The sequence below is a fragment of the Apostichopus japonicus genome, chromosome 16 (assembly GCF_037975245.1).
Source record: "Apostichopus japonicus isolate 1M-3 chromosome 16, ASM3797524v1, whole genome shotgun sequence".
Classification (NCBI taxonomy): Eukaryota; Metazoa; Echinodermata; class Holothuroidea; order Aspidochirotida; family Stichopodidae; genus Apostichopus; species Apostichopus japonicus.
The window spans coordinates 32,731,689-32,747,401 of record NC_092576.1 but is presented as its reverse complement, the minus strand read 5'-3'; the positions used below and the strand labels follow the sequence as shown (position 1 = coordinate 32,747,401).

The 15,713-nt window shown below is 40.4% G+C and overlaps 1 protein-coding gene and 1 long non-coding RNA gene across 2 annotated transcripts in view; one reads left to right on the top strand and one right to left on the bottom strand.

Annotated features, from left to right (window-relative positions):
• LOC139982130 (uncharacterized) overlaps positions 1-15,713 on the bottom strand; it is a 262,832-nt gene that overhangs the window by 21,214 nt on the left and 225,905 nt on the right. The window lies entirely within an intron of this gene.
• On the top strand, positions 8,205-14,544 carry LOC139982154 (uncharacterized). Its single transcript, XR_011797999.1, has 3 exons — positions 8,205-8,629; positions 9,770-9,996; positions 10,340-14,544. It is a non-coding gene; the product is annotated as an uncharacterized lncRNA (long non-coding RNA).

The following is a 15,713-nucleotide window of genomic DNA, read 5'->3' as shown; positions in this document are numbered from 1 at the left end:
CTAAAGTTATTTTGAATGTTCTTAAGACTCAGGAGCTATCAGTGATTAGCAGTTAGGACTAAAGGCTTGGCCCTTTGTAGATGTGTTGGGGTCCTATTGTCACACAGTGAGCTATTTACTCATACTAAAGTTATTTTGAATGTTCTTCAGACTCAGGAGCTACCAGTGATTAGCAGTTAGGACTAAAGGCTTGGCCCTTTGTAGATGTGTTGGGGTCCTATTGTCACACAGTGAGCTATTTACTCATACTAAAGTTATTTTGAATGTTCTTCAGACTCAGGAGCTACCAGTGATTAGCAGTTAGGACTAAAGGCTTGGCCCTTTGTAGATGTGTTGGGGTCCTATTGTCACACAGTGAGCTATTTACTCATACTAAAGTTATTTTGAATTTTCTTAAGGCTCAGGAGCTACCAGCAATTAGCAGTAAGGACTATAAGCTTGGCCCTTTGTAGATGTGTTGGGGTCCTATTGTAACAAAGTGAGCTATTTACTCATACTAAAGTTATTTTGAATGTTTCTTAAAGCTCTTCAGCTACCAGCGATTAGCAGTTAGGAATATAAGCTTCGCCCTTTGTAGATGTGTTGGGGCCTATTGTCACAAAATGAGCTAATTACTCACACAAGAGTTGTTTTTAATGTTCTTAAGGCTCAGCAGCTACCAACGATAAGCAGTTAGGACTATAAGCTTGGCCCTTTGTTGATGTGTTGGGGTCCTATTGTCACAAAATGAGCTAATTACTCATACTAAAGGTATTTTGAATGTTCTTAAGGCTCAGCAGCTACCAGCGATAAGCAGTTAAGACTATAAGCTTGGCCCTTTGTAGATGTTTTGGGTTCCCATATTGTCACAAACTGAGCTATTTACTCACAATAAAGTTATTTTGAATGTTTCTGAAGGCTCAGGAGCTACCAGTGATTAGCAGTAAGGACTATATAAGCTTGGCCCTATGTAGATGTGTTGGGGTCCTATTGTCACAAAGTGATATATACTAAATATGCTAGTGAACTGAAGAATTTCCTGTCTTTGATTGAAGTCTCCGGTCTTCCCATGTTCCCTAACTTCTAATTATACTACTATACTACAGTATATATTAGGCGAAGAAAAAGTTGCAGTCTCTCTTCCCCTTCCCCACTAAACATAAGATTGAATACTCAGAGCAACAACAGCCATGTATAACGAGGGAAGGACATGTACATTCCTACCCCTACCCTACAACTTAGTACAATGTTATGTGTAATACATGTACAGTATGTGCAACTCTCATGTAGTGGTAAAGTGATAGGCATTATTAAACTGGTTTCGGCGGTTTATGCCTATGTTAATACATGTAGTATATATTAATCTGGTACATAGTAACGGTAGTTGAAATAATTCAATATGGTTGTGTAAAATATTAAAACGCAATCATGATTTGTAGTAGGGCAACAGTGTTAACACCGTTTTCAAGAATATGATTGACACACACACAATGTTTGTTTAGTAACCTACTTACCTGTAGAAGACATGATAGGCTAATCGTTAAATGTTCAAGACTAGAGATTCTTAAAAATGATAAGCACTTACCTGTATTCAACTGATACTAGCTTCCAACTCGAATTATCAACATGAACGTTACTGTGTTACGAAGTATATAAGTACGATATGAATAAATCTGTACTATTCTTATTAGGGATGCACCGGATATCCGGTCCGGCCGGACTATCCGGCCGGATAGTGAGCAATTATCCGGTTCCGGCCGGATTTTTTTTTAAATCCGGCCTGAATTATTCCTTAAAAAGATGATGGTGTTAACTTAAATCAATGTAAACTATTTCCAAAAATTAATTAAAACATTCAAAGTAAGGAAAAATTAGGTTTAACATGTTAATTTAATTCTCAATTGTCTGACCCACTGTTTCTATAAAGATCAACCAAAATAATACAACTACTGTAATAATATGAAGCTATATGCAAAAAAAGCAGTTTGCAGTGAAATCATTTCTTGCAGCTTTCATCAGTTTAATATTGTGCAGTTAAAATAGACCATTCATATACTTATCAGTCAAAATATTGTTCCATTGAATCTTTACTTTCCCATAATTGTTGGCATTCATGTTTTCTCTGAATTTTTATGTGTGAAACAATCTCTTAAATGGTTTTAAAACAAACTTCATAGGTAGTATGCAGTATTTTTCCAGCAAACAAATTTACATACTGTATCAAGCTTGTCAACAATTATATTGTAGTTATTTTATTAAAGAAAGTAGATTATACCACTTCAAGTCATATTTAACCTCATAAATGAGGTCTTAATTTCACCTTCTTTATAATATGCGTATACCTCACCTTTTAGAAGATTTGTTCCTTGTTTCATACTTCTACTTCTTCCCCTACCAAAAGGGTTACTTCGCTGCGCAGTCGCTGCGACTTCGCTGCGAAGGAATTCCTTCGCTACAAGACTTCGCAGTACTTCACTTTTACTGTGACTTTGCCGTAACTTCGCGACAGCAGAAATATTACTTCGCCGCAGGGTTTTGCTCCTGCGACTAGTCACAGCAACATCGCAGCAAAGGAATATGACTTCGCAGGAGGCCCATCTTGTTGTAACCAGTCGCAGCTACTTCGCGGCAAGGAAAGTTACTTCGCAGGAAAGGCCTTCTTGTTGCAACCAGTCGCAGCTACTTCGCGGCAAGGAAAGTTACTTCGCAGGAAAGGCCTTCTTGTTGCAACCAGTCGCAGCTACTTCGCGGCAAGGAAAGTTACTTCGCAGGAAAGGCCTTCTTGTTGCAACCAGTCGCAGCTACTTCGCGGCAAGGAAAATTACTTCGCAGGAAAGGCCCTCTTGTTGCAACCAGTCGCAGCTACTTCGCGGCAAGGAAAGTTACTTCGCAGGAAAGGCCTTCTTGTTGCAACCAGTCGCAGCTACTTGGCAGCAAGGAAAGTTACTTTGCAGGACAGGCCTACTTTACGTCAAGAAATAATCACTTTACAGAAAGGTACCATTCCTGCAACCAGTTGTGGGAACTCAAGTTATTACTGCATGATCATGATTCATGGGCAGGTTTCCCTTCTGCAATTAGCTGTATTTACTACACAGTGAGAAAGCTTTCATAGTGCAGCATAATGAAGCTCATAGTGCAGGGGTTCTGCAGTTAACTTATCTTTACAACAAGGAGAAACTTACATACAATCTTACAGACTCAAACTCTACACAAACCAAACAGATATCATACAATTTTAAGGATTTCTTTTTATTGGTTTCAATTAAAGAGCCATAATCTTTTAAATGTTTTAACTTTTCCTGTAGGAATAGAAAATATGTGGTACCACTGAACAAACTGTAATGGTTACAACATGAGGAGAGGCACATTAGAGATTATGATTTCTGTACTTTAATTCAAATAGGTTACTGTAACATCAAGGCTTATAGATCAGCAATTAAAAAATTGCTGATCTTTTCATTTCTTTTAATTCGTACAGGAAACCCACAAATAACACTAAGCAATGCAAATTATTAAATCTTTAAAATCTTAAAAGTAATCTCAAAACTCTGAGAACAAAACTTAATGAAATAAAACTGTTAGCAAACTGCTTATCCACTAGAGAGCCTGTGTATAAGAATGTGTAAAAGTAAGTTGGCCTGACGTTTCGATCCTAGCAGGATCTTCTTCAGAGGCTAAATGACAAGTTACAGTAACAGAGGGGACAAAAACACGCACAGAATACAGACAGGTTAATGAGCACGGTGAACACAATGAGATGGATGAAAGGGGATTATAAGTGGAAAGCAACAGGAGAAGAGGAGAGGAAGGAGATAAACTGTGGAGGGACAAAGAGAGGATTAAAGGCACAGGGTAAGGAATAAACTGGAGAGGGACAAAGACAGAAAGGTGTGAAGAAAAATGGAGGGGAAGAGAGCTGTGAGAGGAAGAGTGAAAGGGGGGGGGGGGGGAAGGGAGAAAGGGGAGAAGGAGTAGGGAACAGAGGAAAGTTAGTCATGTCCTTCCTGAATGTTCAGCCCATGAGGTTGAATGGTACGAAGGCGTTGCATCCAGAGCCTCTCTCTGCTGATACGTACTAGGTCAGGACGGCTACCTAAGGATTCAATCCCCTGTAGGGACATGTCGTTAATGGTATGGTTGGGAAGGTTAAAATGTTCTCCAACTGGGGTCTCAGTCTTCATGGTGTTGACTGTGGATCTGTGACCATAGAAACGCTTCTTGAGGGTGGTTTTGGTTTCGCCAACATACTGGATGCCGCAAACTCTACAAGAGATCAGATAGATGACATTGGTGGTAGTGCAAGTGATGTGACCCTTAGTCTTGTGTGTGAGTTGCATGCTGTGGCTGGTGATGGAATTGGATTCAACAATGTGGTGGCTGCAGACGATGCATCTCGAAGTACGATCACATTTGAAGGTACCATGCTGAATGGGTGTGGGGTTAGAAGTTAGAGGTGGAACAGCAGCACGTACAAGAAGGTCTCGTAGGTTGCGTGGTCGTCTGTAGGCGATGATGGGTTTTTCAGGGACGGCTCGTTGGAGTCTATCTGAAGTGAGGAGAATGTTGTGGTTGTTAGAGGTGATTTTCTGAAGGGGAGGAAGATTTGGGTGGAAAGTAACAACGAGGGGCAGCTTGTTGTCGCAATCTCGTCCCTTTTTGTCCTTCACTGCCAAAGTAGATCCGCTCCCTTTCCAGATCATCTACTTTGGCAGTGAAGGACAAAAAGGGACGAGATTGCGACAACAAGCTGCCCCTCGTTGTTACTTTCCACCCAAATCTTCCTCCCCTTCAGAAAATCACCTCTAACAACCACAACATTCTCCTCACTTCAGATAGACTCCAACGAGCCGTCCCTGAAAAACCCATCATCGCCTACAGACGACCACGCAACCTACGAGACCTTCTTGTACGTGCTGCTGTTCCACCTCTAACTTCTAACCCCACACCCATTCAGCATGGTACCTTCAAATGTGATCGTACTTCGAGATGCATCGTCTGCAGCCACCACATTGTTGAATCCAATTCCATCACCAGCCACAGCATGCAACTCACACACAAGACTAAGGGTCACATCACTTGCACTACCACCAATGTCATCTATCTGATCTCTTGTAGAGTTTGCGGCATCCAGTATGTTGGCGAAACCAAAACCACCCTCAAGAAGCGTTTCTATGGTCACAGATCCACAGTCAACACCATGAAGACTGAGACCCCAGTTGGAGAACATTTTAACCTTCCCAACCATACCATTAACGACATGTCCCTACAGGGGATTGAATCCTTAGGTAGCCGTCCTGACCTAGTACGTATCAGCAGAGAGAGGCTCTGGATGCAACGCCTTCGTACCATTCAACCTCATGGGCTGAACATTCAGGAAGGACATGACTAACTTTCCTCTGTTCCCTACTCCTTCTCCCCTTTCTCCCTTCCCCCCCCCCCCCCCTTTCACTCTTCCTCTCACAGCTCTCTTCCCCTCCATTTTTCTTCACACCTTTCTGTCTTTGTCCCTCTCCAGTTTATTCCTTACCCTGTGCCTTTAATCCTCTCTTTGTCCCTCCACAGTTTATCTCCTTCCTCTCCTCTTCTCCTGTTGCTTTCCACTTATAATCCCCTTTCATCCATCTCATTGTGTTCACCGTGCTCATTAACCTGTCTGTATTCTGTGCGTGTTTTTGTCCCCTCTGTTACTGTAACTTGTCATTTAGCCTCTGAAGAAGATCCTGCTAGGATCGAAACGTCAGGCCAACTTACTTTTACACAACAAAACTTAGGAAGATTCTTATTCATTATTCTACCAAACTTCACTGTAGTTTCTGTTAATCAATTTATAGGTTTGAGTTAATAGGTTTAAAATGTTAATCAGGTTCTTAAAATTTGGAAAGTCACTGAGAAACAATCCATATATATAGTTCCCTTAAATCTATGCTGAATTTTATCTACAAAACCAGGATGCTGAAACAAGTTTTGAATTTGAGGCTCTAGTGTTACATTGAGGAATTTGTTCTTCTCAAAGTCAATTGTCATCCTGCATATATTACAGTACGTTGGTCTGGCCATCTTCAACAGAGCTAAAACAGGACCCACAGTAATAATACTTTTGCACTGGTGAATCTGCCTTTTCAAAATAGTTCTTAAACTTATAAAGACTACCAATGGCAGAGTGAGTTTCCATACAATGGAGACTAATTAGTGCTAGCATATCAGACAGCTGGACATCAGTGATGGAATGCGTAGTTGCAAATGTGAGTATCAGTAGAAGACTTGTTTATACTGTCATCCAATATCCTCTATAGATGTATGATGAACCACTCCTGGACTCTGTCTCTGACTCTTCATCATCTTCCAAAGGTGAAGCATCACAGGTATCATCGGGCTCACCCAACGTATCCTCCCACTTATCAGAAATGTGACCATCTTGGTCAAGAGTTGCCTGCCAGTTTTTAATGTTCATTAGTTCACTTACTTCCATTGCTAAAGGTAGATGATGGGTGGATAATTGTTGTGGGACTTTCATCAGTGCACTGATAATCTGGCTGCAAGCTCTCTACAAAGGATGATGAGCCACCTTCAGTATGGCCAGCCATATAAAATTCAGATAAGGCTGGAGTAAAAGCTACTGACTGAACATTGGATGAAGCTGGTATTTCTCTTCTACGTTGTTGGTTGTACCAAGTAGGCCTAAGTTGGCCTCATGAGTTCACTCTGAAATCAGGAGTAACACTGGGCTCTGAAAATAATATATGAAATGAAGTTAATCCCTGTCAAATTTAAATAATGCAATGGGGTGTCATATTATATGCGCAATGAAGTGTCAATGTTCAGCTTAATTTTGACATGACGGAACTATCCTGGGGGTCTGAGGTGCATCATACAGTTGATAGGTGCATTAGGCCTAATAGCAGGCACCACATGTTATGATTAAAACGCAGAGTTTATTGACTGAGACATAAAGCCAGGGCTAAGGTTGTGAATTCATGCTGTTTAATCTAGCACGTCATGTCTGCAGGGGGGGGGGGCAGGCTAATTTCAATTGCTAACTAGGCTTTGTATAGGAATTGTACTCACCAATATTTGTTTGCTGGAAATAGTTGCTGTAAGTTCATTCCGAGTCGTTGATTTTTTAGAGTAGATCTACAGGGAAAAAAGGGTACAATGACACTGTAGGTGTAGGCACAGACAAAATTAATCAGCATATGCAGCCAATGGATACTACTTTAATCTTTAATTATTAGAGTTAGTAAAATACTCTTAGACCTAGGCTAGTACTTACAAGCATTGTAGTACCACTACTAGGCCTCACCCTAACTGCAGCATAACATAGACTTGACCCGCATAGGCTATAGGCTATTTCTGTATCGATACTCTCCTACACTGACTGTGCATGAAGGCATATAGTAGCCTCACTCATAAGCCCCCCTACTAACTAGTAGTACTACCAGTACCACACTAGCCTAGATTGAGCGTTACTAGAATTAGTATTCAAGTAGTTCGATGGGATCGTTATTACTTGGCTTGGCATCTCCAAATAAAAAATGATTAACCACTTACTCCATCATGTATATCAATCGAATGCTGCAGCCTGCCGGGAATGATAGTAAAATAAATATAGACCGAGTAGTGACTGTACTACTACTGTAGTATAATGAGTGTAAAATTATTTTTCACGTCTCGTGCAACTGCTCATGATACTACTACCAGCACAGGAACTTCGACGACTGTTGTGTAAATTTGAAGTAAACAAGTCTACACAACAGGTTACTGTTTTTTTTTTTTTTGTCCATACAATCATATAGGTTGGCTGGTTTCAACCAGGTTTAAGTACGCAGTAATAAGTTGCTAGAAAGGATCTGATAAAAGGTGATGTACTTACAACATCTCGTACAGTTTGACAAAGGGATACTGAATTGAGTTGGTTTTAATGTCTGGATGCGTGATTCCTTTAAAAATTTATACTCCATTTCATTCATTTTTCATCAACACGATCGAATTTACATCATAACCAACAACGTAAAAATGTACAAATTGAGTCAGATGTTGTCTATGAAGATGATTGGCCAATCAGAAACTGCGAACGCTTTCGATTGCGTAACAATCCATCTTTCAAATACAATACCGACTGTATCGACATTCTGATTTTCTAGCTATCTCGACTTTTAAGTTTCTTACATGAATTCTTTATTAAAATTCTGTACGAAATACTCAATACTTTGGACCATTGTTCTGCGGAATATATTTATATTTTTGAACAGAAATCGAGATTTTCTGTGACTTTGTTAACGTTTTTACTTTGCTAAGTTTTCACGTTACCTGACTGAGTAGCCTAACTTAAACTTAGTGCGTAGGTTACTGCTATAGTATTGGTGTTAGTAACGAAGCAAACCTAATCCAGCCTTCTTGCTTTTGCATAACTCTTAACGTCGAAAAAAATGCAATTTTTAAAAGACGAAGTGGGTACAATTGCTAGGGATCTTGGGCTGCCATCTTCGCTTGGAGGTGATTGCTAGCATATCTGCCTTTTCTGGTTGATAGACAGTCAATTTGGTGTAGCTAATGGATGACGAGGGACTAATCTCAATGGCCTTTGGGGGAAAATTACGGGCATTTTATACAGCTTCAGAAACATATGATGCATCGTTTGCTTATGGTGGTAAGTTCCAGTAAGCTAAAGGATATAAATCGACTATAGCCTTGCTAAGCCTAGGCAGTATAGTTAAGCATATTTTAGCAGAACACAGAGTAGGCTAGGCCTAGGCGGCATGCATCACTATTATCACTTCAGGGACTCTTTTAGTTAGAGTATTTCAGTGCAAAGAATCCTGAAGTTAACTTTAAATGTTAAAGCCTATAGCATGTCTGCTTGGAATGTAATTTGCCCATGTCTAAAGGGGTATAACTAAGCTACTGTAACTAGTTGGTTAAATTCGCTATCAATCTAAGTTCCAGTTCCAAACAAACCAGCCAGTGAACTTTTTAATTGGAACCATGGTTCAACCACAGACATAGCACAAAACAATTGAGTCTGTACTGTCTTTATATGACAGATGTGAAATGGGATAAATATGCTACAGTATGCCAAATATTGAAACTGTGTGTTCCTCTAAGAATGATGTGAAGATATTGCCTGTGTTTCTGTTGTGGTGGACCCTAGAGAGTGATTAAATATAGATAGTATGATTCACAATACTAGATCCAATACGTTTTTTTTTAAGTTAAATTGAAGTTTGCAAACTGAGCACTTAAGTTTTCTTCAAATGTAAATGAAAATATCTCACAGAAAGAGAAAGTTCTTCAGTGGTTTCCTGATATCCGCAAAGTGCGCAAATTTTCTCTGAACATCTTCTTTGAATAGCCATTCAATCTTCGCCGATCTTCCTTGAATAGCCAGTTATAAGCCAAACACAAGTTTGAAGTATTTATTATCTTGCATATTAATGAGTCAACAGCACCAAATGTGAAAGCCCCAATTGTTGATATCTGAAACTAGAATGACCTGTATGCATGGAGTACCCACCCTCAGGATCACTCCATTTTTAAGGGAAGGCTGGCACTTGAGTTTTGATCAAGCTAACACGTCTTGACATAGATATCAGTGAGAACAGATCAACAGATTCTGCTCATAATTCTCTTGCTTTATTTCTTAACAGAACTTGGGTTGATGAGTGTTAGGGTTGAGGCGTGTTTAAGTGTCCAGAAGTGGTATTCCAAAAATGCCATGAATAATATGTTTAATTTGCAGAGATCCAGATTGCTTCTAATCAGTTTGTTGTTATTTTTTTCTTTCTTTTAGGTCATTTTGAGTGATAGGGAGGATGCGTCACCACATTCGGAGAGACTTGTCAACTGCAATGTTGCCATACCAGCTGCTTGGCATAGTACCCTTCTCTCCAAGTCTCAAATCTGAGGCTTTTCTTGTAAAGAAAATGATGGATGGTTTCTTCGAGCCACAAGATATGTCACAGGGGAACAATTCATCCGTGGTAAAGCTGTTTCCCCTGCAGATGGAAGCTATTAGATGTAAGTTAGCAGAATTCCCACATATTTTAAAGGAGGTTAGGTACAGTAGTTGAAGAAAAAACACATTTGACTTAAATTCTGTACAGCTTCCTCCCAAATCAGCTGTAAATATACATAATGCAAATATTTCCTGTGAAACTGGTACTTCAGTTTCCTTGCTTGTATAAGGAAGGATCTGGAGAGTAATGGCTAAGCATAGAGAAAAGACTTATAATTACTCTCAAATTTCATATCCACAATGAAAAAATTCAGCAATTCCATGAGTATTGAATAATGATAAATTGAAGAGGATACTTATTGGTATTTGTCATTAACCTGAGGGAAATTTGCCTTTCTTCTCCAGTGTATGGTGGCAGTGTACTGAAGATCTATGCTGATGTCACATAGGCAATCAACATCAAGTGCAGCAGAGCCAGGAGACTGATGAAGAAACTGAAGTGATGCTGACATGTTGGGGATAATGGGAGGGGGGGGGGCAGAGGTAAATTAGAGTAGACAGTAATAATATAAGAAGTTTTACAATTAACAGTATAGAACTAAAAATAAAGTAGTTTAGACCTACAAAGTTCTTCTGTCTTATATTTGTTGCAAGCACCTCTCCAGCAAAGTCGCCGCAAGCCCCTTTCCTTGCGAAGTCGCAGCAAGCTCCTTTCCTGCGAAGTAGCCGCAACCCCCTTTCCTGCGAAGTCGCCACAAGCCCCTCTCCTGCGAAGTCGCCGCAGGCCCCATTCCGGCGAAGTCACCGCAACCCCCTCTCCGGCGAAGTCGCCACAAGCCTCATTTGCATGTGAAAAGTGAAGTCGCGGCGAGGTCGCTACAAGCCTCTCTCCGGCGAAGTCGCCGCAAGCCCTTTTCCTGCGAAGTCGCCGCAGGCCCCTTTCCGGCGAAGTCACCGCAACCCCCTTTCCGGCGAAGTCGCCACAAGCCTCATTTGCATGTGAAAAGTGAAGTCGCGGCGAGGTCGCTGCAAGCCTCTCTCCAGCGAAGTCCCCGCAAGCCCCTTTCCTGCGAAGTCGCTGCAAGCCCCTCTCCTGCGAAGTCGCCGCAGGCCCCTTTCCGGCGAAGTCACCGCAACCCCCTCTCCGGCGAAGTCGCGACAAGCCTCATTTGCATGTGAAAAGTGAAGTCGCAGCGACTGCGCTGCAACTAGTTGCTGCGAAGTCGCTGCAACTGGTCGCGGCAAGGGCCTTTTTTCGACAGGGGTTATTAATGATTTTCTTTTGTGTAATGAAAAAATCCCGTTCCGGCCGGATTTTATCCGGCCGGATTTCATGTACTATCCGGCAAAATCCGGTTCCGGCCGGAACCAAAAATTTGGATCCGGTGCATCCCTAATTCTTATGTATGTAGTTTATTATGCCTTATTTACGTAGCCCATATATGTTACATTCTTATTGTCTGAAGTTCCAAACACATGGTGAATTGTTGATAGTTAAAAACTTTTCATTGTGAACTTTTGAACTTGAAGGGGTTGCCCTATTCCAATATCATGGAATAGTGGGGAACCCCCAATTTCTTTTTGTGTACGGATTACTAGTTTAATCCATGTGCGAACGTGATAAGCTAATATCTTATGTCGAGTATGAATGAAGGATGGTGTGGGTTGCTTTTTTCCAAGGTTTGTGCTTTTCTTTTGGAAGTGTATGTTAAAAAACAAAGTCCCTAATATAGCGTGTTTTTTTTATTTTTTTTATAATCGTAAGTGTAAGAGTAGGTATATACTTTAGCCGAGGCTATGCATATTGAATGTATGACATTGACAGTCTCGTAACTAAGTGCTTTGAACCATAGATGAAAGTTGAGGGAAATACCGGTTGTAGTTACGATACCGGGATTCATGTTGCAACAAAACAACTCATGTGCTACCATAACATGGTTTAACACATGTGTAGTAAACTGGCAATCACTGTAAAAATGGGCCACCAAATCGCGTCAATTAGGTCTTCTATTTTCAAAAAGCTTCAGCTTCTGAGGGGGCACATCCCCCCCTCAGACACCCCCTACAATTCGTTCCGCGGCAGAAATCCGACTTTTCCGATTTATCTTCCTGGGAAAAAACATTTTTGCTGACCGTGACCTTCCGATGTTTGCTGCGATGCCCTCAAAAATAATTTAATTTCAGCAGAATTGCTGATATGCCTCTAATCCATAGCCGTCGCAATAAGCCTAACAATAGGTTGTAACATTGTAAACAGGTCCGTCTCGGAATACGGTCTAAAATTTTGCTCAAATCAATTATGAACAAGTGAATACAAATTTTTCATATGAAAAAAATAAAACATATTGGAGTTGTTTCTAGTTGTTATAATTTCCTTACATCAATCTGGTAACATTTCACAGTAATTATAAACAAGTTACGGTGGTATTCTTTTAAAGATAGCATACTGTTGTATAACTGGCGAGTTTTCGTTACCCGTCATTGTTCAGACAATGGTCTGAAATAAACAACAACAAATAATGGTGGACAAGAGAAAAATATGTGATACACTTGTAAGATTTCCCGCGACCATCGTTTGGGTTAGCACTAACTTCTTTGATGCATTACTAGCAAAATACACTGCAGTGGAATTTCTTGTTGGCAACTTGCCAAGAAAAGTTTTTACATCTACGTCAAGTCCAATGGTACAGTATAAAACAGGTGGGGACATCGAATTCCAACAAAACCATTTTCAGCATGTCTCGAGCCCACCAACCATTTTGTGCTAGGGGTTAAATATTTCTTTTGGGTTAAGTGTGTAAACAGTTTTTTTCCAGAGTTGTTGGAACAATTGAAGGCACACAAAGTCTGCATATCTGCTAGAATAATATTATTATATTTAGGTTTTCCATTTTATTTGTTTTCATTTTGGAAACTACAGTATGAAAGATTTTTTTTTACTTGAAGGTGTTTTTTACTTAACCCCCCGCGATAAGTCGTACCACTCAAAATATTGCTCTTCAGTTAGGAACAATAATTTCCCTGCCTAGTGCATTGACTTTTTCCAAGGTGGTAAACGTTGGCCGTATCGGGGAAGCCCCGGTAGAAACATAGCGTGTGTGCGCTGCTTGGATGCATGTGTCGAAAAGACTCACTGCATAGCTGTTGATCTTTAAAATAATATATTTATCCTCCCATTTAAGCTATCAAAAGGCCAGAATTAGCTTTCACATGATTTACCTCAACACAAAATGAAAAGAAAGATGGCTCGAGTTCATAAACATTTGCACGGAACTATTGATCGTTACGAAAATGTGAATCTGGTCTAACCATGTTTTGTGCACATCTAAATATAGTACAGTAACCTATTATACACTATAGGAATGCATTTGCACTACAAAAGTAACGTTCACAAGAAAAACAATGAGTCAATGATTACTGCAGGGTAAGTTGTAACTGGATAACGAATTGTGATGTTGTTTTACTTATTGGTGATTTTTGTTTCGAATTCGCATATATTTGAAATATGAAGTGAGAAATAGAAAGATTTTATAAACCTCTGGCGTGGGGGTTAAATGCATGGAGGTAAATGTAGTTGCAACGATCTACGAATTTGTAGCCTAGGCCAAGACTCCTCATGTAGCAATAACATTGATACGACTAGGCCAAGACTATTCGATTCTGAATGGTTCCATCCATAATGGTGCATAAACGTACGGTTGAGGTTTGTCAGAAAAGTTTATCTTAATGCTGTTCTTAAGAGCGTACTCAATCGATATCCAAGTCTAAATCAGCAAGGCCTATTGTAATGCTAACAAAAGGAAGCTAGCAACCACTGCTGCCCGTGGAAGCACTCTAAACCTGGAAGCAGACTCAAGCTCCGCCCACTCTGCATATTACTGAGAGAGAGGCAGTCGAGCTGTGGTCATGCTTTGCTGATTTCAATGAATGGACAATAGACGCTCACACGCCGTCATGACGGCGATTAGAATTGGCAATGCCCCCTAAGGCTCAGGAGCTACCAGCGATTAGCAGTTAGGACTATAAGCTTGGCCCTTTGTAGATGTGTTGGGGTCCTATTGTCACAAAGTGAGCTATTTACTCATACTAAAGTTATTTTGAATGTTTCTTAAGGCTCAGCAGCTACCAGCGATTAGCAGTTAGGACTATAAGCTAGGCCCTGTGTAAATGTGTTGGGGTCCTATTGTCACAAAGTGATATATATACTAAATACAAAGTGGCTATTATTACGACTGTTCGTAAGAATAATTTCCGACTACGCATGCGCAGTTGCTATTTTATGACAGGAGAACTATTTTTTACGACTAGGAGTAACAATAATTTCAGGTTAGGGTTAGTGTTAGGGTTAAGATTGGGGTTTAGGGTTAAAGTTAGGGTTAGGGTTACCCCTACAACATGCGCAGTTGCTTTATTTACTTTACTGCGCTTGAATTTGCCTTTGTCGTAAGAATAGTTTATAAATAATTGTTACGACTAGTCATAAGAATAGCCACGGCCTACTAAATATGCTAGTGAACTTAAGAATTTCCTGTCTTTGGTTGAAGTCTCCGGTCTTCCCATGTTCCCTAACTTCTAAGAATATCTAGTATTAGAGCGCAGGTGAACAGTACAGTAGCCATGGGCGGGATTACTGGGGGGCAAGAGGGGGCATTTGCCCCCCCACTTTTTCCCAGACCTTAGTTTTTTTGTCGTTTTTGCAGACAAATGTGCACAACCCTAATCGAAATTATTCCCTCACAACAGCTCTATCAAAATAGGCCTATTTGATTCGAATCTAAGTCGAATTTGTGATTAACATAGTAGCATGAAGCATGCAGAATAACTGGAGCTAGAGCTAGCACATGGTTCGCAGCACAGGTTACGAAGCCTGGAGCTAACAAACTAGCGATTCAATTCTGCATGTGATGTATCCGCAGAATGTGCTACAGTGCTAGCTTCAGGAATTGATTTGAGATTGAGATTTGAATTGAGAAAAGATTTACGAAAGCCAAATTTGCATATTGGGTATATCAATAATTAAATTCAATATACTGACACATGACATCCCGCCCCCCCCCCCCCCGTGTCATTCAACAATATGCAATGGCAATGCCGATGTAATTTTTTTACTGCTCGAAATCCTGGAATGATGCATGCAAATCGAATAATGTAAATTACAAATTGGCACTAACACAGCAACACATTAAATACATTGTTACAGTATACAGCACTCGGCAGTTTCGGTAGGGCCGATAAAATAATGTGTGGCTTCGAGTTCCGTTTTCGGATCTATTCTCGATGATGAATGAAACACTTAGGTTTGGTTTTGCATAAAAGTGGGGGGGGTGAAGGTATGTTCAGCCCCCAATATTTGCCAAGTGCTCCAAGAAGTGGGGACCGCGGGAAGAATTTCGAAGTGGGTGCTGAACATATTCTTGATCGGTAGAATGCACAATATACTAATAATTTTATGGGGAAAGAACTGTCTAGATGTGATTTATTGTTACCAGAGGTGTCATGTTTGCTGATCTAGGATTTCCTTTTTGCTTAAATTTTGACGCTCCTTGCCAACCGATGATGGCGCTCCGCTTAGATAGTGACGTATAACAAAAGTTGTACATCACCATCTGACCATTTGTTATACTATCAATCCTCTTCAAATATTTAAATGATAATTAACTATCTAGATACAATTGCAGACATGAGATCCATATTTCAAGGATGGGTACATGCAGCTTAGAGCACTCGGGAAGTGCCGTTTCCGGCCATCTGGAGGGTTTGTAAAGCCAAAAAATTTCTT